General features: G+C 39.2%; 2 long non-coding RNA genes across 2 annotated transcripts; one reads left to right on the top strand and one right to left on the bottom strand.

The window, feature by feature from the left end:
• Window positions 1-305: 305 nt before the first annotated feature.
• On the bottom strand, window positions 306-3,796 carry LOC121176356. Its single transcript, XR_005892959.1, has 3 exons — window positions 3,668-3,796; window positions 1,474-1,551; window positions 306-413 (listed from the first exon to the last, which is right to left on the bottom strand). It is a non-coding gene; the product is annotated as an uncharacterized LOC121176356 (long non-coding RNA).
• LOC121176357 lies at window positions 3,343-9,082 on the top strand. Its single transcript, XR_005892961.1, has 3 exons — window positions 3,343-3,447; window positions 3,597-4,028; window positions 9,018-9,082. It is a non-coding gene; the product is annotated as an uncharacterized LOC121176357 (long non-coding RNA).
• The last annotated feature ends 14,645 nt before the right edge of the window (window positions 9,083-23,727 follow it).

Below are 23,727 nucleotides of genomic sequence, written 5' to 3'. Positions count from 1 at the left end.
CTTCTCCTCGTCTTACCTCACCTCCGCAGACATGCTGCTTGTTCAAACTGTGGAAATAAAAACTCGTCAAAGAGGGTCAATAGTGGAGTCAACACTTTTCTCTTGTCAATCCTTTTTTTCTTAATTGATGTGAGTGAGGTATTGAGTGTATGTGGAAATCATATAAAATGAAAGATTGATGAGTATTGAGTGCAGAAGTCCATTTAGGTGTAAGGTTTTGGATGATAAGTGCTTAATACCATATCTACAGTATATCCGTCACCGTGAGTAACATCTCTTAATATCACACTTAGAGTGATATTTCACTTTACTGGAACATTTTGATTTTTTAGTGTGTTTTTGTTAAAGTTTGACAGTTGCTGCTCGGCACCATGTCACTGGAGTTTTGGATATTGTGATGTCCACTTCAGTAGCTGGGGAAAAAAGTAACAAAGAACAGGAAAAAGTTCATTACTAAATATTTCCTTAAAGTGTATTTATTTATTTATTATTATTATTTTAACTATTAATTCATATTAATTCGAGCTAATTAAAAAAATATGAATAGCATCACAGCATAAGACCTGAAACAGTCACAGAGGAAGAAAATGAGTTCAAATAAAATGATAAATTGCTTTATTATAAATGCAACAAAAACAAATCCAAATAAAATAAGAAAAAAACATATATTGTATTTAGAGATCAAATTTAAGTAGAATAAACATACAGTACATTTTTGATATATACAAGTGTTATATCAGCCCATAATATATAATATTTCATATATATTATGTGTATGATAAATTATATATAGAATGTTAGAAGATGTAGTGAGAAGCTTGAAATTATATGTCTGTATGTGGAACAAATTCGAACAGCTGCAAAAAAAAAAAGAACTTTGATAATTTAAAATCAGTGTTATAAAAAAAATCTAATAGGTTCAACAAAGTCCAAAATATTTGCTTTTTCAGGATAAAAGTCTTTACAAATTGTGTAACTATAATTATTTAAGTAGTGGTGGTAATTTTACTCTTATTTTGAAGCACTTATTTAGAATAGGCTAAAATGAATTTGCAGGACATTACTGAATTATAATAAAAGTGTACACTGCTTTTATTTATTAAGCAGTCTTTATAGTTTTTAATACATGTTAACACTCAGCTTTATTTTACTTTTAAACACTGTGAAAGTATTTGGATATTTAAAAATAATGTGTGTGTGTGTGTGTGTATGTGTATGTGTTTGTGTGTGTGTGTTTGCCTTGAGTCACAACAGGTGAATCTCCATCAATATGAACTTGTGTCACCTTCTAATCCCTCTTATCTATAGCCTACATGCTCAGCCCCTACGCAGTTGAGCTGTGGGAACACACACACACACACACACTCTCTCTCTCTCTCCTTCTCTCTGGGTTAATGCTATAGTATCCTTCCATGCTGATGGATATAGATGTACTATACGGAGCACGGTCAGTGAGTGCAGCTGGAATATTACCTGTCAATACAGATTAACCACCATTCAATACACTCGCTTCTGGTGTCCAGGTTCACAGTAGGACTGGAGCTTCCATTCCTGTGTGTGCAGAGCCAAAATAAATAAATAAATAAAAAGATTTTTCTTTTTTTAAATCTAACAACACTTAATCGATGATTTGAACATGAACAGCAGCATAAAGAAGCCCGTGTCCAGCTGAACAAGACAGCAGTGCCTTTCTGGTTTATTATTAATTTAATGAGTAGGTATCTCTGTTTCTTTCACTGATTATTATAACAAACTACAATCACATCATATGTTTTTAATTGCTCTTTTATCCATGAAACCTTCCCTGCAAACAAATTCTATTTTAAAGGACAATGAAGTTTGTAAATGAACTGAACCGATTTTCACAACAAGATTTTAATTAACTAGTTCATTTAATAATTAACTTTTCACTGCTTCTTCACTAATTTCCATCTCTATATTTCTTTGTGGAGGAGTGTGTTAATAAAGATTCCAGGGAGTCCATATGAAAAGTTAATTATTATCAGTACCTTTAAAGATTCTTATTTATAATCCCAAAACTGATGCACTTTATTTAGCATGCACTTTAATTTCTGTCTCTGCATTTTAAATGGTGACTCTGCAGGGGTCCATCCTCAGCATTAATGGAGTGAAACATTTCTTTTCCTCTCTATATGTTGTCGGTAGTGGTTTGATGTCTTTATTCAGCTGAATAACAAATTTGCTGAATAACAAAAAGTGGACAATATCTATCTGTCTATCTATCTATGTCTGCTTATGTGATATCCTTTTTAAAGCATAAACATTTTAGAGAGAGAGCACACATACATAATATGATTGTTATATCACGCATATGGGGAAAATCCACTCTAATCTACTCTTTTCATATTATCATTCACTTAAAAGCAAACTGAAAATTGCTGTATTCTATTCCCTTGCTCTCAAACAACAAGAACATTGTTTAGCACAAAGTCAAAGTACAAATCGTGACATGAAACACTGGTGTATTGTCGTCTACTTAAATTAAGACTCATTTAAAGCAGCACAGGAGAATAAACGCAGTTTAAAAGGTGCCGGGTTTTAACGTTGGGCATCAATTTTTTTAAAAATGACTTTTCCAATGTCGGACTGGTCCTTTAACAGCCCTGCCTCACCTCATCCCCACAGCTGATTAATCAATAAAGTGTCTGCGAGGCGAATCGGGTAACTCGACAAGTCTGGGCTTGTCTTCCAAATCACCTGTGGTGTCTAACCGGATGAGTAGACCTCCATTAACTTTCAGACGGGGACAAAACTGAAGCAAGCAGCTCGTTAACGCGGGCGAACAGGTGTGAGAAATGCAGCTTTTTAAATCACACATGACTGTGTTTTATTAGATAGCATAAAAAAAGAGAAAATAATTAGCTGTTGAGCTAAACCTGTAGCTAACAGGAGAAATGAACTTAGTTATGTTTGAATGTGTGTGTGTGTTTTTCTTCCTTTGGTTGATATTAGAGCTCTTTGAGCACTGTCGGGGGGTGATATAGCCATATTTAGGTTATTAAGGATTAATTAGTTTTTGTTAATTTTCTTTAACCCGACTTGTGCTACTTGTTTGAAATACATATTTTAATATAAATAAGACCTTATAGCTAAAACATGCGCAAGCTTGCTGGTAAACATGGGAGTGGGGGTGGGTGAGTTGGTGAGGGGGGGTGATACAAACGAAAAAACACGGCGTATTATTTCTAAAATAATCCCAGATGGAGCTGCAGTCTGTGTACGACGTTAAAACGGTGACTTTATGGTGCCCATGTCGTACTTTATTGCATTTTTAATCTCTTAAAACAGCGTCGTATAATTCCTTTAATATTCCCAAATGATAATGTATTAGACTTTATAATTTCGCGGCGGCAGTTTGGGCTACATTAAACCCAAAGTAGAGCGAATGGCACTTTGAAAATGTCTTTTTCATAAGGCTGACATCAGGTAAGTTCACAAAGGCAAATAGTGCTTTTAAGGAGGGGGCAGGAGGGGGGGGTGGGAGTGAGGGAGCCCTTAATAATCGTCTGAACACAGCCTGGTTTTTGCAGATATTTCAATGTGTTCTGCCTTTTCTCTTTTTTTTTCTTCTTTAGGAGACATTAAATAAGCAGCGAGATAGTGCAGGCTGCTGCACACCCAGCCTGGTTGTATAACGGAGCTTCACCTCAGCTGAACTTGACGCATCTGGTTCATCGGCGGCGCACGGCGCAGTCTGCAGCCTGAGTGTCCCCATTGAACCGAGCTGGATGGCCGGCAAGAGAGACGCTGAGAGGGGGGAACAACTCTTTTCGTGGTCCGGTAGCAGCTCTCGGAGATTGTCTCCCAACATTATTCAACGTGACGACCTTTTCTGCTCCTCAGTCTACAAATATTGTCGTCCTGTGCTTTTTATTTTATGCTCTTGCTGGGTCCAGACACATAATAGAAGACGATCCACCGTCTAGGAAATAGGCTATATATCCCGCGGACTTGGAGTTGGACACCCCGGAGGAAGAGACCATCCAACTTGAACTTGACACCTATCGGTGCGTAGTCTTAAATTTAGTCTTTCCTCTTTGTAAGACGTGTTTTTAGAAGCTTACATTTGCGTAAAGTACGTAAAAATGACAACGGGGACCGACTTTTTAAGCGTAAGCATGCAGCGGTGTATTTCCCCCAGACTGGGTCAGTGGATATTGACACTGTTATGACTGAAACGATCCACAGTCCTTGGGGGCAAGTTTCCAGGGTGCTAAAAACAAGCGCTTTCGGAATAATAGCTTAACAGCTCAACATAATCGTCTTCATATCTCAAGTCCCATGCATCGTCTAGTCTTTACGTGAAAATGAAATGGTCGCCAGGCTGTAAATTCTACCTCGCAATACAAGAAAAGAGGTCGCCTTTTCGTGCCCTAGTTTCCCTTCGCAGAGAGGCATAATCTTTCCCTTTGTTGTCCCCGATGCAAACAGAGATAGGCAGCCGGGCAGATCACGTCGATCCAGCGGAAAACATCGCCGCTGTGCAAGCGAGCAATTTGTAAGATTTCAGTAAAATGTGCATTCAATTAGAAAAGCGGCGTTTCCCGAGCTGTTCACCCTGAGATAATCAGTGTATGTAAGACATGAGAACATATGGTAGAGCTGTGCGGTTTCCCCTGATGTGTCACTGTGGTTTCCCTCAGAGAAGTTTTTGATGAAATTAATTCATTGAAATCTGAGAGGAGCTAACTCAGCAGTAGCTGAATGTATTTTTAATGGTTGAGAGGCCTGCATGGTGCTTCCTGGCTGTTTCTCAGGTGTACAGCTTCTTTGAAAGACTTAAATATTAAACTAACAACAAAAAAAAAAAAATAGATAGGAGCTTAAATCCATTTGAGAAATTAAAATGAGAATAGGTGATATTTATTTTGCTGTGTGTGTGTTGTATGTGTGTGTTTTGTGTGTGTGTGTGTGTGTGTGTGTGTGTGTGTGTGTGCATGCATGGACAGTCATAACAGGAGCTGCACATTCATCAGGTTGGACATGTAGATTTTCACCTTACAGAACAACACAAATAAGTCCTTTGAAGGTTCATATAGAGTTCATTTTATAGCTTAAATCTTTTCTTCTTGTGGCTATAGATTATTATTTGATAAATTTGTAAATTTGCATGATAAATAATCAATCTGGACCTCTGTCTTTCTCTAAGCAACAGCAGCAGTTCACTGAACATCGTGGAAAGATTATTGCTTTACAGTAGAATCACATGATTTTTTTACACTGTGTGAAAATGTAGGGTTTAAATTGTGTGTCCGTCCTGCTTCGACGCACATTTCAACATGCCACTTCGTCACGTGTGAGATTCAGACATAGTGTCTTTTCAGTGTAGTTGTCTCAGATCATGCCACAGATATCGTTCATGCCTAAGATAACTTTTACCCACAGCACATCTGCACCTTCTGACCAGCACAAGTCAAAAGTTTTAAAGTGACACGCACACACACACACACACACACAGACACACCGCAATTTTATCAGTTTATCTTAAAGGGTTTTTTTGTCCTTCCAGATCATCTCTGGCCATATATTTTGCTTTGTGTGTGTGTGTGCGCATGTGTGTGTGCTCTCAAAGCTTCGTCTGCAGGTTGGCCGGCCGGCCAGATAAGATTCTGTTCGTATTGGTGTCTCAGTCGAAATTGCAACGCAGCAGCGTTTCCCAAGAAAAGATCTGTGTTGGCTGACAGAAACATGGTGTTGTGCTATTACCACATTCTCTCCTGCTGCATGTCTCTTTTTCTCACCCTTTCACTGGAAAGAGAAACAGAACTGTCAAAAGCCAAAATATGAACAGGGTCAGAATGACCCCTTTGGCCGCAGCACTCGGTCGCAAACAAGGTCTTTTATGTGATGAATTAATACCCTGATATTGCATGTTTATAAAACGCAGTCACCGTTATAAACAGGAAAATGCCATTGTGCTTTCGAGAAAATGGAGCAGAAACACAGGTGGCCCTCAGACAATGGACCGGGGCTCATTTCTCCGCTGTGAGTCAGTGGGACAGGAGAAAGCACATGGCTGCAGAGTGAAAATTGGCGAGATTATGGTCCGATTTACCCTGCCACCCTGTAGCTCAGAGCCCTGTTGTGGGCCATATCTGCAGTGGCCAATATGGAGAAGAGAAGAGGCTTGGATTCACCCAGATTTTCTCTCATTTGCTTTCAGAACAGCTTCATCCTCCCACCCACTCTCCCTCCCGCTCTCTCATATCTCACGCAATTGATTGAAACCCTAAACGGCAAGATCAGGCCAAGCGCAATCCAGCCTTTCTATGAATAGTTGATTGGATGTGATGGCGATGCGGTGTGTTGTTTCTTTAAGGGCATTTCAGGTCACAGGGTGGGAGGCGGTGGGGTCGGCGGAGCTGGAGGCGGGGGTGGAGGATTTTCGGCGTGCACGGCTGATACTGCAGTGTGGCGTGTTGTGCTGTCCCGTCCTGTCCTGAGCTGTGTTGCAGAGGCGCACAGAGACTCCTGTCACTCCCTAATCAGGTCATCTGGCATTTTGAGAATGTGTGCTCGTCGTGCTGTAGTTTCTTCATGTGCAGAGACTTAAAAGGTGTTTGTCTTAGTCTTTTTTAAGTACACATCATTTATTTCATTGTGTGTCCCTGAGCCACCTTTTCATGTTCTAATCTGCACAGATGGATGGTGTATTACCAGTAGGAGCAGTGGGCGTCTGTCACTGATTATTTCAGTTTTTTTCGGTATTAATAATGTGGCGAGCCACGAGCTGACAGTGTAGTGTGTAGCTTGTGTGTATTTCCAAGTGCAGCAGGCGGTTGTGTGCGTGCATGTTTGTTGCTCTGGTATGCGTTTGCTGTCCCCACCAAACACTTCACGTTTTAAATCTCTGCGCATCTCAGTGCAGGGCATTTAAGTGCTTGACCTAATTTCTCTGGCAGCGAAGAATCCACTAGTGAAGGCCTTCCTCTGTGTGTATTTGTGTGTGTGTGCGCACGCGCACGTTGCTCTGGGTGTTTCCTCCTTGCCTTTCTAACAGGAAGCTGATGTGGAGTTCAACTGAGGACAGGGAAAAGGCCTTTTCTTTCCACTGTGAATCATTTGAGAGAGAGAGAAAAAAATGAAAAAAAAGAGAGGGGAGAAAAAAAAAAGACCAGGCCGCTGCATTGATTCAACCCTCTGCAATCTGGCCTGCTTCTCTCTCTTTTTGTTTTTCCCTCCCTCTTCCTCTCTTCATTCTCTATACCTTATTGTCTGTTTCAGGTTTTTTTTTCCTCACTGTTTTGTTTTATTTCTAGTTCTACTGATGTCGGATAGACAGCAGTGTTCTGGAGGGAATTGGTGAGTTTATGGAGAGTTCACGAGTCCTGTGAGAACATGGGGAGGGTGGGGGGCAGAGGAAAGGAGAGACCAAAAGCAAATGAAGCAGGGCTCTGTGGGGAGCAGTGCAGGTTCTTCCGGTTCAGTTTTAACATACCCACAGCAAAAAGAGGCTGCCCGTGTTATGTACTTAAGAGGACAAAAAAAAAAAACACAAAACACCTACACAAACTGGCTTTATTAAAGCCAGTGTTGAGGCGCTGTGAAATATTCTGAATCCCTTTGTATTCCTTAAAGCTGTGATAGTATGGAAAGAACAAAAGCTAAAAATAGATGATAAATCCTACTGGGTGAGAGATAAATGACTAAAATATTGAAATAAATTTCCTGTCACAGCCACAATAACAAAGGACAAGGGTGATTGAAAGCTGGTCGTATATATCATCTTACTGGGAAACCAAACTTTTTTTTTGGGGGGGGGGTTGTAAACTTGACATGGATTTTCTCAGTTAGAAGGTCACTGGGTTTAAGTTTGTTCTCAGTCACATTTCATGTTGGATGACACTTGTTCCAAGAATCAAACACAGGCCAAGGCAAATGTTAGAAATGTTGAAACAGCATGACCTAAACCCTAATTGTAGATAATCTCATCTTCAAGGTTTCGTGTACATATTGCAGTAAAAGGGGATTTTTAGGAATTAAACAAGACCAGATATTCTAACTGAAACCACCTACTCAGCCTCTTTCATGTGCTTACAAAATCTTTAACTGTTTGAGTAGTATGTCTGCAAGATTGAACTAGAATGTAGTAGGACATACTACTGCTGCTGCAGCAGTCAGACAGAAATATTCATGAATACACGTTCGGCGATGAACAGCGGAGACACAGAACCGTACTGTTCATGGAATAATGCAGTGGCTTTTTCCTTTCCTCGCCTTTATTTGTTGTGTGTATATAGAACTTTGTATTAATAAGCAGAAGGGCCGATTTGTTCTGAGAACATGTCCATTTAAGCCTCCGCCTTACCCACGTTCCCTTGAGCCTGACACAGACTTCCAACAGTGTCCGAGCTTTGGCTGACTTTATGCTTTGACCTTCTTAAAGGGCAGAAAGCAAATCACTGAAGTGTTTTATTATTATACACTCTGAATGGACACAATATGATGATGGTAAATGGCTGCTCCTGTTTTTGGATAATCTGCATTTCAGTTGCCGCAAAGCAAAAAAAAAAAAGTTCTCTAATGCGTTTTCTTTATATACATATTCTCTATTGTTGTTATAGGTTTTTTAAGAAAATCAGAGTCTGTCATTGTACTTCAAGAAAAGAAGTGTCCCTGATAGGTTGTATGTCAAATATAATAGATGATTACTTAGATGACTTAATAATAATAAATAATAATAAAAAAATACTCTTTGTAATCGTGTGATTAAAACAAAACTTTAGGTATAAAAGAAAAATAAATATATTACAGCTGGTTCTATGCCCAACAGCACTGACACATAAGAGCATAAACGTTCCACTAAGAATGTCTTGTTCTCAGCTTGTACTAGCACACTGTGGGAGAATAACATGCAACAAAACCACACACCACACGTCCTAATCAATCACAGCTCTCGATCATTTTTCACAGTGCAGGTCGAAAAATAGCAGAGCTGTTACTTTCCACACTTTGTGATTTTGGTCTCTTTTTGTGTCTTTATGTTTTCGGTGCAGAGCAACAGAGGACACAAGTGGATGTGGAACTGCAAGGCCTCAGACGCTACACAGCAGGTGAGTACGCGGGGACTCTAACGCACACAAACGTCCACTGGGACTGTGTGCAAAAATATATGAGCAAAAGCAAAAATATTACTTTGCTTACAATTTCAATTGACGTCATTTTGGTCACAGTCTTACTCACAGTGAAATTTCAGGATTGCTTGAAGGGCATAAGGGTCATAGCTACTGTAATAATCTTCCTTTTGCCTCCAAAATGCTGCAAAATTATGGTTATTCTTTGCAATGCAAATCATTTGTTACAGTGAGTTGTATAAAGTTTAAAGAATAAAGAGGAAATTGGAATTTGATCTCTAGAATAATCAAGTATTTCTTAACATTATATCTAGAGTTCAAGCAGAATACACTCAAAACCTAATGCACAATCTGGGAATCTTTCCTCATCTCTTGTGAAACTATAAGTGGTAGTAAGGCAGAAAATAAGATGATTAATGCTGAGAGTGACAGTCTCTGTCTAATGTGTCGGTACAGCGGAGTATGTTTTTAATAGACCATAATGAACAGAATCAGATTTGAGTGATGATTTGTCCAGCACCACCGTCAGCACCCTGACTTTCCTAGTTGAAGGAGAAAGACGCCTGATCTCAGCTTTGGAGCGGCATAACTGAACTGTAGAAAAGGGGGATTTGATCATAGGGGATTTTATGTAAGAAGACTCTATGGGAATAAATAAACTTGTTCCGTGATAATTTATGATTTTTATTTTCCTCCATGAAGTTGATCCCAACAACATCATGTCTCGGACTCCTCATAAATCAGAACATTATGTTGTAATCATGGAGTCATTGATGTGATTTGAAAATGTGGTTTTGAGTGAATTGTACAGTAAATGAGTAACTTTTTAGCCAGTAAGGACAACTTTGGTCGTCCTCGGGGTTGAAAATACTGGGATGAACATTATAGGAGCCAGTGATGACTTGTGTTCTAAGGGAAGTTTGTGACAGCAGTGTCAAATTAATGTGCATGGGCTCTCAAGATGACATAAAAAATAGCATTCTCGTCAAAAAGACTTGTAACAGAACAGTATCTGTCCCTGGCCTAGGGGATATCATGGTTGCAAGTATTTTATCATGTTTGTTTTTACTTGGATTGGCGGAGTTTACTGATTCTGTATAATTCCAGCCAAACAAGGTCAATATCAGGCTCAGAAGAGTTTGCTGAGTTCACTGAAGGAACTCGAAACCTGATGTTCCTCTTAATCTTAAGTGTTTCCTAAGTGAGAAAAAACCCTCCTCCACACATTTGACAGAGTCACGTACAAATCACTATTTTGCATGTAAGGCTTCACTGAAGCCACAGCATTTAATGCTTGTCTTGAGTGATGCTGTATTTCTATGGCCCCACCATAACATCAAATGGAAAAATTCTGCATGTCTCACACTTCAGTTTATACCATTTCCCCATAATTCAGCATGACATATTTAGTATGTTTGGAAACATTAGGAGCTTACTAGAATGTAAAATAAAGTTCTGTGGGTTTGAATGATTGGCTGCAGGATATGCTTTTGATTGATGTAGTGGCATAGAATAGTTTTTAAAATTTTTATTTTGTTGTGGTAGCTCAGCCAGCCGAGACTTTTGTCTTTTTCCTGTGTTGTTCAGGGTCGAGATTTGTCCCAGAACCTCAGTGCACTTTCACCCTCCTGTCTTGTCCTGTGGGATAGATGAATAAGCACCAAATTATCTATAAAAACTTAAGTGTAAATATTCTAAGCACTTATTCTGAATATACTTCCTTCCAGTTAAATTATTGATTAAAGCAACGTCTTAATATTGTAGCAGACCCAGGTGACACTAGATGATTTGTAGTACTGGGTAGTTGAAGGTTTAGCTTTATATTCTTTTGATTACACATGTAAAATGTATGTAAACCCTTGATTGTCAAAGTAACTTCAGCAGACAGATGAAAGGAGCAAAAAAGTATTATAAAAAAACAGAAATGGCTTCAGAAGCAAAACAGAGGAACTAAATTTATTTTATGTCTTTACCTAATAGTTAATGTCAAATAAAACAGACATAACAAAGGTTATGTCAATATATAAAATGAAGAATTCTTTTTGTCATTGTCTGTCAACTGTTGCCCTCTTTGTATTCTTCTGTATAGCAAGTTGCTCACGCCTACAAAACAACTTCTAACAGTCCATTAAAAAAAAAAAAAACACTGTAAATGCTGTTAGACTGAAGACTGGTCGTCACCTCTCTGTCTCTCTCTCTCTGGTCTTTCTGTTCCCTTTCCACTTCCTCTGCCCTTCTCCCTGCAGAGTTTTAGCTCATGTGTGACCTCTGCAGGTGTCACTCCACATACAGCATGGCCGACAGACCCACTGTAGGATGTGAGATCAGTTTACGTTTCTTACAAAGCCGAACGCTGAAAATGAAAAAATGAAATAGAAAGCAGCTCTTAGTTTTGTCAGCAAAAATATTTACACGTCCAAATAAGTTACCAGAATTTAGGATTTAAATTTTTTTACTCAGTTTTGAGTCAGTATGAAAGCAGTTTTTTTTAGTTCTGTAGCATTTATTAATAAACTAATATTTTATGTGAATTTTACATCTGTTTTTTAGGAGTAGTTAAAGCCATAAAACTTTGGCTAACATGGATTTTAATGCTTTAGTGTCAAGAAGGACGTCACTTAACTTATGGCAGCTTCATATTGCAAGTCCAGCCATTAATGTCCAAAAAATGACTTTCTTTCTTTGTTTAAATTCACTGCTCAGATAGATGAACCCAGACAAAATATTATTATTATTAAATCAATAAGAAGTCAGACAAACAATTTTAAAACTTGAAACAGAGTTATGTGAATAAAATTTCATATTTTGTCCATCAAATTAATACCATGACTGTAGTTTCTACATTTACAATGTCCTGGATCAAGAAGATGGATAAAGTGACTTAGGGTGGTTGGTTTACCTCCCACCACATCTGTACTTTTGGAAATAACCCTTCATTTGATAGAACCAGTTTAGTGGAGGTCCAGTAGGCAGCGTCCCTCAGATCAGGTGCTGACCAGATGTGCTGGTGAGAGCCATCCTCAGGCTTCAACTAATCTCTTATTTGGAGAGAAGGGATGGAACAAGAAAGCCCTCCATGACTTCCAACAACTTACTGTGCTGTATACTGTCAAAAAGGTTATTTTTTCAGCATCAGAGGAAAATTTGCTTTTGACATATAAAATTCTTGTTTTACATGCACAGTCAAATGAGCAGCAGTACAAACTGAGCCTCTGTCATACACCATATTTCATTTAAAGGTGGTTTGTTTGGCATTTTAATAGATATTTTCGTCCCCAAGCCTCCCACAGTGCTTTGGCTGCTTTCATTTTTAGCATCAGAGACTGCGTTTACATGTGGAAGAATTTTGTTTTTGTAACCCAGTTAACCCAGTTGTGGGTTAACTCATTCAAATCTCCTAACTCAGTTTGAACAGCTCATTCTCTGATTATGGAGAACCTCAATTGGCCTGTCTGGCTGCCTTCCATTTCCGTGGCATGTAAATACATTACTCACATTGTAGCTTTTTGCAAACAAACTCAAACTACTCATTATTGTTACTATTATTGTATTGTACTATTATATTAGAATTAATCAAATTATTAATCAGGAGGGAAGCTAGTCTTTCACATTGTTATTTATTTGTTAAATAATTTGTCTATTTATGATCAAATCTACATATTTCTCTGTGTCTTTGTACCCGTCTCTTCCCTCTTTCCCACCTGGTCTCTCTCCTCATTTCTTATTTTATACCCCATGGACAGAATTAAAAAGTAGGATATGATATTAGCCACAGGGACATGCTGAGTGTCCTTGCAAAAGCAAAGGTGGATTAGGTAGTGTCTTATTATCAAGCATGACTGGTGCCATGCTTGATAACAGGAACAGTTCAGGTCCACTGGCATCCAATTACAAACTATTACATACGAGGTAATTATGGGGTAAAGTTCAGGGCGGTGTAACAGTGTTTGTGATTTAGTAAGGGCAGAATTACAGCAAAGGCGTAAGGTAACTTTATCTCGTGTGTGTGTCTGTGCTCATGGAGGAGAAGTAATGAGAGTGGATGGTTGCTCTCCACCAGACAACCAGAATGAACTGTGCAATGGCTAAAAGAATCTCTGTCTCGCTCGCTCCCTCGCTCCCTCAGACTGGGGGCTGCCCTGCCTCCACAGAGCGCTCGGCCACTGCTGCATTGTGGCCCGGGGCCTCATTTGAATGGGCCTTTAGTATTTTGTGTGAACAAGTCAGCGCCATTTGCATTTGTTCCAGTCACAAAGGTTTAACAGGTCAATAGGGACTCCCTGGCAGAAAACTAACACGCTAGGGTACCTTTTTTTTTTCCTCCCTCCCTCACGTCTCCTCGATCGCTGTGGTTGTCAGGCACACGGCCGGCTTGTCCTGATAGTATGTAACTCAAGCATGTGGTGTGTATACATGTGTGTACAAGTGTGTGTGTATGCGTTTTAGGACATGATTGGTGACAGCAGGGTGTCTTGGTCAGAAAATGGGAGCTAATACTTTCCAGGCTGTACTGACAAAAGTTTAATTAACATACAACTTATAGCAGGAGGTTGTTTGAGTGACAGGGGGGGTTTGTTTTGTGTGTGTGTGGAAAAGAAAGAGAGAGCAAAGACTTTCTTTTAGACACACACACACCAGCACGTTTGAGTCTGCAGGCCTGCCGAGTTTCATTTCCTGATCCTGGAGTATTTACACTCTTAGTAAAATTTGTAACATGGTGTGGAACAATACGTGACGATATGTGGGAGCTAATTGCACCTCACCAGCTTCACCACAAGTGTGATGGCAGGATAAATGACCATCGTGCCATTTACAAAGAGATAAAAGTAAGACTGTTTGAAGGGCTTTTACTTTATTACTTCGGAACTTGACACATTACAGTCTCCTGTTTTGTATTTAGAGGCAAACACAAAAAAAAACTTCCCAGCTTTGTTAGCATGGGGCTAGCAGTGTTCATATCTTTTGCAAGGTGTGCTGGCTTTGCCATTGACTGCCAACACAGAAACATCTTCAAATCAAATTGTTTTTCTAATACATGTTATTATCCATATAAAAGCTTCTAATGGATCACGTTAAAACATCATCATATGTCTAAGTAAAAGACTAGCTTGCTAATTTGTGCAGACATGCTTTTAACAAAGCCATTACACCCAGCATTGGTCCTCACATTGTAAAACAGTTGTTTTTGTGCCAGTAAGGCTATTTGAGGAGAATATCTAAAGAGAAAAGAGTGTCATCTCATTAAAGATTTATTGTGATTTTTGGAAGGATAGCAGAATTGACTTTTTATGGTTCTATTTTCTTCTGAGTGTAGCCTTTGTCACTCATATGGCTCACTTGGGGCTTTCAGCATCCAAAACCAACAGCACAGTGCACAAGTATTTTTTGTATCAACTACATGCTGATACGTAATGATATTTTTAAAAAGTTAACTTAGTGAAAGCAGTGGGCTATGCACTTCAAATAATAGAATAATGCTGGTCCACCACAGCATTTCCATCCACTTAATGTGGGTTTTAAGTGCAGTCATGGCAGCGGGATCTCCTAGTGCTCACAGAGATTGTCCTGCATTTAAAATGTCAAAGGGCTGCCTCCTCATAACAGCCAGGTGTGCTGCTGAAGGGTCCTCCGGTAGGACAGCGAACCCCCCACCTGCTCACTCACTCTGGGTAAGAGGATCCACCTGAGTGGCTCATGAGTGAATATGCTGTAAAGTTGCAGTGTCAGACTTTACATGTTGTTGACAGCTGCCTATTGTATATGTCTGTTTTCATAAGTGTGAGGAATACAGTATCACAGAATGTCCCTCTACCTCTTTTATCACTTTTTATGTTTACAGTGAGGTTTTATCAAGATGTAACTAGAATGGCACTCAGTAGAGCGCATGCCTCCGCCAAGACCAAACAATCCTACATGTCTAACTAGATAGAAAAATAAAAGGAAAAAGGAAGTAGTCTGATAGCATAAGTGATTTATTTGTCATAAAGTGGTAACTCTGTGGGCAAATCAGAGTCAGGATTTTCTTCCACCAGATCCAAATTATTATTATTATGATGTGCACCAACACCATAAATATGTTTGATTTTTTTTTTTTTTTTTTTTTACATCAAGATCCATAAATTATTTCCTGAGAAATTGATTCAGATGTTAAGAATACCCTACCTTGCAATGTTAAGGGATGTAATGAAAAAATTCCTGGATCTGCCCCTTTAACTGGATCCTCATTGAAAATTAATGGGTTCTTTTCTTGCCCATTCCCCATCCCTCCATCAAGTTTGGTGTAAATCGGTTCAGTGCTTATTCCGTAACCCCACTGACAAATAGACCAACAAACAAACAAATAGACCAGCAGACACAGGTGTTGTTACTTGCCATAGCTATGTGTCCTAAGATACTTTTTTGTATAATGTGTGGTACAGAAGGAAACTTAATACCCTATTCAAGGTCAAGTCTTTGTATAGTTTAAACACAGCCAGAGGAGTATGGATTTTCTTTTGCAACACGTCATTTGAACTGTATACTTCTGGATTTGTTTGCATCAATGGCAGAATCCCAGTTTGTGTAATCCTCAACAACAAAATAAACTCCTGCATTATTTGCGATTGAAAATATTAAATTAGCCATGTAGAGCTAAAGAAACACAAGTATTAGTTTTCAGTGTGCACTTTATGCCTGACCACAGGTAGGAAGTTCAAACTGTGCGAATGCCCGCACACCAAATGTATACAAAAAAAATTGAGGACAGACAAATCATTTTCTCTAGGGAGAAAAGAAAATCAAGCCCATGGGATTCTTGCATGTCAAGGTCTGTATTCCAGTGTTAAAGCTTGGTTCCAGGCATTAGCTAGTGTAATCACTGTGTACACTAACATGTACACTATAAGGAACTTGCCTTAGTGACTTGGCGCACATAGCATAAATATAGCAGAATATACAGACACACACAGACACAGTGTATATAGTAGGATACAGAACTATGTACACATCACGCACAGCTGTACACATGATTGAAACATGCACTGATGGTATTTATATCAGCACATTAGAAGTAATGTTGCAGGGTATTTTACAGGGGTATTTGACAGACCACAGAGGAGGGGAAAAATCAAATATTTTGTGTCAGACCTGAGTGGGAGCCATGCTTACAATTGCTCCTGTCATGCTGATCTGAGCCTGCCTGGCCACAGCGCCGTGCTCTGCTGTGCTGTATTTTGTTGCAATTGTTTGTGTTGCGCTATGTGACCCACTATTTGGACTTCTGTTCCATTATCTTTCAAAACTTGCTGCACTTGGGTCTCAAGCAAAGAAAAGCAAAGTGAGAGCCCAGCGTCAGGTGCTACAAGCTGCTAGCTAGGCCTGCAGCCAGGCCCAGAGAGCCAGACCTGGCAGCTCCGAGGCTGCGACGTGTGAAACGCTGCACACAAAGGAGCTCGCTCCATCTGTATGCACCCTACATAGGCAGGCTTTTGTTGCAGCCGACAGGCACATGACTGCTAGCATCTTAACCCCTGAGAGCCAGCGTCTCCTTTCCCCTCTCACTAGACTGCACACTGCAGTAGACACCACAGTGAGTTAATACTTGTAGGAAAAGAGCCAGTGGTTTAATAGTGATTTATGTGTTTGGGATTTTTGTGAACATTTCACTCAGTAAAAACTCCCCAGAAAATATATTTAAAAAGAAAAGCACAATATAAATATCAGAGTAACGTTCTACTGTAATGTTTGTCGACAGTTTAAATTCTCTGACAAATGTGTTAATGTCCACACAAAACTTTGTTAAAGCAAAATGAATGCTATACATTGTTTGAAGAATTGGATCAGGGGTTCAATTTTAACAATGATTTGGGGTTAATATTGAGGTCAGCCATGAATAAGAAAAGACCAGAGAACAGAACAAAACAAAACAAAAAAAAAAACAGTTCAGTGTTTTCACATGAAATATATGTAAAAATATGCAGATGAATATTTTCTGTGCTGCTGTATGGATTTACAAAACAATAATTATGCAGGTCAGATTTAGGATGGTTTTCACATTTCAGCTTTTAAATGCATTTTCAGTTTAGCGTGAGGCCAACTTTGCTTGTTTGTCTGTACATTTTGCATGAAGTTGTAGGGCCAGTTCAGAAATGAGACTGCCGCCTCCCACTGGGAGAGCCCTCTGTAAAATCCAATTAAAGATAAATCACTAGCATCAAGACTCGACGGCTGTGGCAGTTAGGAGATGCTCCAACCTATTAGCACTCTTCATTTTTCAATTTTAGCGTGCTACATGGATGTCCTTGAGTAGAGCGTTAAGTCACACACACACACACATACACACACACTCTCATTCTCTTTCTGGGAATGTTCTTCCTACTAAACCACAGTGAACCCGCAATAAAAAAAAATGATATAAATTATCTTCTAAATTCAGAAACTTTACTTGTGAATTTCCTGCTCAAATAAATAGATAGTATTGGTTTCAGGAAGGCATACCCATGTGCCTCACGTTGCTTTGTGTAACCCAGACAACTCCAGACGTGTTCGTGCATGTGTGTGTGTCAGTGTGTGTGTGTGTGTGTGTGCATACTCGTGCTAGATATGAAATCAAACAAACACTCTATTTGGAGCGTTCCTGAATCCTTAGTCAGCTGAACTGGATACGGGCGACTGAAACGAGCAGTGCTGTCATTCAGACAGACAAGTGCCTGATTTTTGGAAATAAGAGGAGAACAGAAGGGAAATCACAGGAGGGGCAGAGATGTTGCAGTTAAAATAAAACATGTCTTGTCACATCGCCACCACCACCACCTTCCTCATATGAAATGTGGGTGTACGGTCCAAATGGGGGCTGGGGTGCGTACGGCTCCTATCTGGGCCGAGCTAGGTCACGCAGGCCCATCCAGGCTGCAGTGCCTCTGTGACGTGGCATTAAACTCGAACCAACAGCAGGTCCGAACCCTTTAAGAGGTGGTACCGCTCCCTGAGAATGCCAGAGACCTGTATATAAGCTGATGTTTGATAAGATGTGATTATCTGAAAAAATAATCATTTATTAATGTGGGATGGACCCTGAAATGTGAGCAGTACGTAGCTGGGTATCAGGAGAGATGTGTGTGTTTGTGAGTTCGGAGGAGGGGAGAAGAGGGGTAAGTTTCAAATATAAAAAAATGCATCTGAAAATATATTTTTAATTAATTTTTTGCCTTTGTAATTTACCTTCGGTTTATGCCTTGTTAAAATCAAGTCATTATAGAATAACAATGTGTTCAAAAATGACATGTTTGGGCTGAAATGTTTCAGCCTTGAAAGCACTTGACTTTGCATTCAAGGGAAATCTCCCTGTCATTCAGAATATTTCGATGCCTCACAATCAAAATCTGGTTAATGCAAGTTTGAATAAGACCAAGGTAGCAAGGATTGCAGCATTAATTTTGTTATAAATTGAATTTTGTCATGCTTCACACAGTTATCACAAATTACAGGAAAAAAAAAAAGCCTATTTTGCTAAGGGTCAGAGTGGCATTTCTCTGTTCCCTGGATAAATATCCCTGTAATTACATTTTTTTTAATGTCCTCGCAGTGTATTCTGTTAGCTAAATTAGAAACCAAACTTTTCTAATAAACCTGACAGTTGGAAAATGACCTAGAGAGGGGAGTCTCATGGTTAACTGAAAGTAGGACAATGATTCTCCCAAAGCACTGCCCTTACTTTAATGAGAGAAGAGCTACAAAAAAGGAAGAGCCGTGAAGCTGTCAAAGTGCTGCTTGTTTGGGATTTATTGTCTGTTTGGCTGTTTTAAAAGCTGTTTAGGACACTTGTCTCTAGCGAGCGCAGGTCCATTTCATCCCTCCTCTTTTCCAACCTTTGCTCTGCTCTGCTCTGCTCTGCTGCCGAATGGTCTCCCTCCAAACACAGAAGCTCGGTTTTCAGAGGTGAGTGGCTTAATGATTATCAAAGAAATACATTTGAATCGAAGTGCTCAGTTCTTGCCCTTGGTAAGTGTGAACTGTGTTCGGAAAACACTTGAGAATGTTTTTTTGACCTTGCAGCCTTCTGCCACTTTGTTTATTTAGAGTTTCAGTAACCTGCTTTACCCTGTTCTACAATTACAAAAAAGAAGTCACAAAAATCTTTTTTCGAGAGAAAATAAAATGTAGACATATGTTTAATACTTTTTTAGTTTTACATTTTAATATGAAATAATGAAAAACATTTTATTAAGAGATCCCAGGCAGTTTGCAGTAATGATAGTTGGATTTGAAAAAAGAGGATTTTCTAATTACTCATTCAAAATATCTGAAAGGTCTGAAACTCGCTTATTTTCTTGACATTTGCAGTATATTTTTATTATGTCACCTATATAAAGAGATTTAAAGTATCATAAGAGCGTGTTGTGAAACCTGGATAACAGCCTTCTCAATACACCTGATTGCATAAGCTAAGAAAGAAATTTCTCATTTGTCTTAAAGTGTTTCCAACCGAAACTAAAGCTCAAGTAGTTTATTTAATAGCTATACTTTATTTTTTAAACAACAACAATAATGTATTTTTTAATATCAGTTCCTCCTGGTATAGTTTTGGGTTAAAAGCAGTACACTGCGTTTTCAACTTTGTCATATTACTTTCCAGAGTTCAGTTGATGAAAAAAGGTCAAAATTAAAGCGATTATGAAATTCTGTCTGGCAGAATGCAGGAGAGACTAAGATATCATCAATTTGTAGTTGAAATATACAGAATAAAAGCTGGTCCTTTTCAAGAGGTCCTTTTCAAAAAAAAAAAAAAAAAAAGGGAGAAAAATTTGTATTTTGTTTTATCAGGTTACATAAAAATTTAGAATTGAATTTTCCAACTTTTTCTTTTAAACATAGTCTGATATTCTGTGAAGTCACTTTTTAAATGAATTCATAAATTCATTCAGAGTTTTAAAAAATTTATCCAGAGCTGGAAAAAAAAAATCATTTTGATCCCTGACTAAATTTGTCTTCTTTTTTTTTACTGTACTGAATAATGATTATACAGGCTCACATTACATTACCAATTACTCACAATGTGGCTTTTATATTTACTCTTTGTTAATACTGCTGTTTTATATATCGAGATTGATATTTATGCATATATGTATATATGATGTTTACATTTGGTCTCTCTTTTCCTGATTTTCAAGTAAGTGTTTGCTTATATTCAGAATACATTAATTATATTAAGAGAGAAAGAAACGCTTTAATAATTTAGACCTTTTTTCCCCTCATTCGGGCATGAGAAAAATATATTTCAAACCTCTTATTAACTTTGAAACAACTGAAATACGTTTTATATACTTTGGCCCTTAACACCTTTTGAGCAAAAAGAAGAAATCCTCAAATACAATATGAACAAATCAAGCAGAATAAAAAGCGTAGAGAATATCTGCACACTTTGTTTCTCGTCCCTGATAGGCTGCGGAGGGTTAACCTCTGTATCTGTTTGATCCCAGAGTGACTAAAGGAATTCACATCCTTGTCTCCTGCAGTTTAGTCAGTGTAGGATTCTGCGTTGGCATTTGTTAAAAAATATCATTGTGTTACATATAGAGATATATCACACAATGTATAACGTTTTTGTCGCAGTCTGGCAAATTCCAGGCAGTGTGTGTGAGTGACTGCATCATTTAGGCCGCCATGTTGTCTCCTCCTGTCCTCCATTTTGTGATTCTGTCTGGTAGTTCTTGCTCACCTGCTTTTATCAAAGTTGTACCAAACTCTCTCTCTCTCTGACTTTTTATTATTTATAAATTAAAAAAAATCTATAGCTTTCACACATTTTCAGGTGTACATTTATTTATTTATTTATTTTATAAGACCTGTCAGGCTTTTGTTTTATTACTGAGACAGCTAACCTGATGGCCGATAACTCTTCTTTTTACCTTAAAGAACCCTCTGTAAAGACTGAAATCTGCCAACTACTGCAACAAGTTGAAAGCTGTCTGGACAGGCAAAACGCCTTGAAAGGAGGACTGTGTCCTATTTGACAAGGCGTTTACCTCTTAAAACAATTTGTCCATGTAATCAGCAGCACCCGTGTTTGCGACTGCATGCGATGTTAGTTTTTACAGCTCTGCGGTGTGAGCGACTGTGACCCGTAGCCCCATAATGGCCACCGGGGGTCACAGAGGTTAATAGAGAGTGATGTATGAGGCCCCAGAGTGACATCCCAAAGGGGATGGCCCCTTAATCCTTATTAGGCCTCTGTGTTAGTGATCCTTACCTTTCAAAGCAAACAGCACGCTCCCTTTGCCGTGGGGCCCCAGCCTGCCCCCGGCGTTACACTTCTGACCCCAGGGTCGTGGCCTTTGTTCAGAACCCTTCAGAGACTGACCTTAGGGGTCATGACTGTAATAGAGAAGTTGTTGAGGCGCGTGCTGCTGAGGGGCCCCTCAGCAGACCACCTCATCGAGAGAGCCGGCCCGCCGCTCTGGCCACCGAAGAGAGGAGGACGTGTGTGTGTGTGTTCGCCGGAGTGTGAATGTATAGATAGCTGTAACTTATAGGCTTCAAACACAGCAGGGAGGTATATCCATTCAGAACAATGTCCTAAGTTTGCAAGTAAGACCTGAACTTTGGCATTTTAAATGCAGTAAATCGTGTATTCACAGAAGCTGCTACTTTAGAGAGGGTCACATCTCTCTTTACTGGTATTCCCAGATGGTTCTGCTTATTTAACTGCATATTATTCACTGCTAACTAAAAGCTACAGGCAATATATTTAAGAGATTGCATATTTGGCGCAGAAATGGATTATAAATTTTTATTTTTTTGATTTTTTGCCACATCTTGTGATGATTTTTTTCTCAAGAAGAAAGCTGTTAGTCTGCTCATTTCCTCTAATTCCTATGAAAACCTTTTGCCTTTCTCATTAATTCATGTGGTGATTTGTCTATTTTTATACTGTATATTTTTTTGCCTCAGAGTATTAAAAATTTTGTGACTGATATTATTCTCAAGTATTGAATGCGTTGCTTGTTCCAGTGCTGTACAGCATCGGGAAGTGTGTGTGTATTATAAATTTAATGTGTGTATGTTGATTGGTCGTGTTTGTGGCAGTGGATTCATGGGATGATTCATAAGGATGTGAAGGCGCCGGGGGTCTGATAAGACCACTGAATCAACAACTCCATTGTTCCACTTCATGAGCGAACTATAACTCATTTTAACTCTGAGACATTCACTACCGTGTTGCCACTGTTGAACATGAGTTGTGGATCACTGACACATTTACTGTGACTGGTTTATTTGATAGTGTTTTGTATTTAATTCCCACCTCCTGTGCATCTTATTTGATCTTTTTGATTTTTACAGATTTGAAAGATTGTGTGCTTAAACCTAATGACTTCGCTGCAGCTGCTCTTCTTTACCTGCTGTGTTTCAGCTGAACTATTCAGAGCTTTAAAATATGACTTGCATGCATGTCAAATATCAACAATGCAATATGCCTTTTATACACCAACAATAAATGTAAGTCAGAGCACGGCTTGGTTTTAATCAGGAGGTGAAGGGGATTGATGAAAAAATTGTGGTTGTGGACTTTTGGAGGTGTCATAAATGAGGTTGTTAATATTGGAGTTTCATCAATGGCAGCATTACGCAGGCCGCTCCTGCAGGGGCGAGGCCGTGCAGAGGGCTACAGTGTCAGAAGTTGGCAGCTGAGCCAAAACCAGAGCCGTATCCTCAAGTGAACTCTCCACGACGTACGGTGCAACAGGCTCTGCCAAGTTTTTTGAATTCCTGCCACATGTTAGATGGTAAACAACTGACTAGCAGAAACAGTGTCTTAGATAGATGAGGAGGACTCAGGGACTCTTCAAATTGCTGATGAACCATGCATTTGTTTACTCTATTGTTTGATTTATATTCAGCACGCAGTTGTTGTGGCGTTTTATGCTTGCAGCGATTGCAATTGGTTCAAAGACATGGCGAGATGTGACGTCACAGGGTTCAATCTGATGACTGTTTGGTGCTCGATCCGTTTTTCTCATCAAGGGACAGGAGTGAATTTATGTCTTAATAACGTGAACCAAAATGATAGGTTGCCCCGTGTTGAACTCCTGTAGTAACCGGATTTCTATCTCGCTTGTGCTCATTTGTCACGACCGTAAGTTTTCGTGTTCATGCATTGTGTGTTTTTGATATACGGATGGTGCAGCAGTACACAGAGCACAAGGAACCTGAGTTTCATTTGAGACTGTGGAAAGCTGAGGAGAGTTAGGCAAGACAAGTGCACTCACTCTCTGTCTCTCTCTCTCTCCCTCTCTCTCTCCGAGTCCGTCCTCTGAGGTAGAAACACACACACTCACACAGCAGCGTAACGCCTTTTCTTTCAGCATCCAAGACTGAGAGTGAGGAGGTAGGAGAGACTGCAACTAACCAAGCGGCCATATTAGTTTGCTGTTCAATCGCTCATATTCGCTCTGCTCTTCGTCTGCTGCTCCACAGTAAAAAACGCACACATATGAGAAAATGGTTAAGTGTATATGAGGAGGTTTTCCCACCTTTTATTTGTTTCAGTGTACGCAATTTCCCCGTAGACTCTGTGTGAGCAATAAAGACAGATTGAAATCAAGACCAGCTAGCCGTGCTCCATGATGTGAGATCCGTCGTTTTTTTGGACAGTTTT

Source organism: Toxotes jaculatrix, chromosome 22 (assembly GCF_017976425.1).
Source record: "Toxotes jaculatrix isolate fToxJac2 chromosome 22, fToxJac2.pri, whole genome shotgun sequence".
Taxonomy (NCBI): domain Eukaryota; kingdom Metazoa; phylum Chordata; class Actinopteri; family Toxotidae; genus Toxotes; species Toxotes jaculatrix.
The sequence above is the reverse complement of the archived record's forward strand: the minus strand, read 5'-3'. Positions and strand labels throughout refer to the sequence as shown.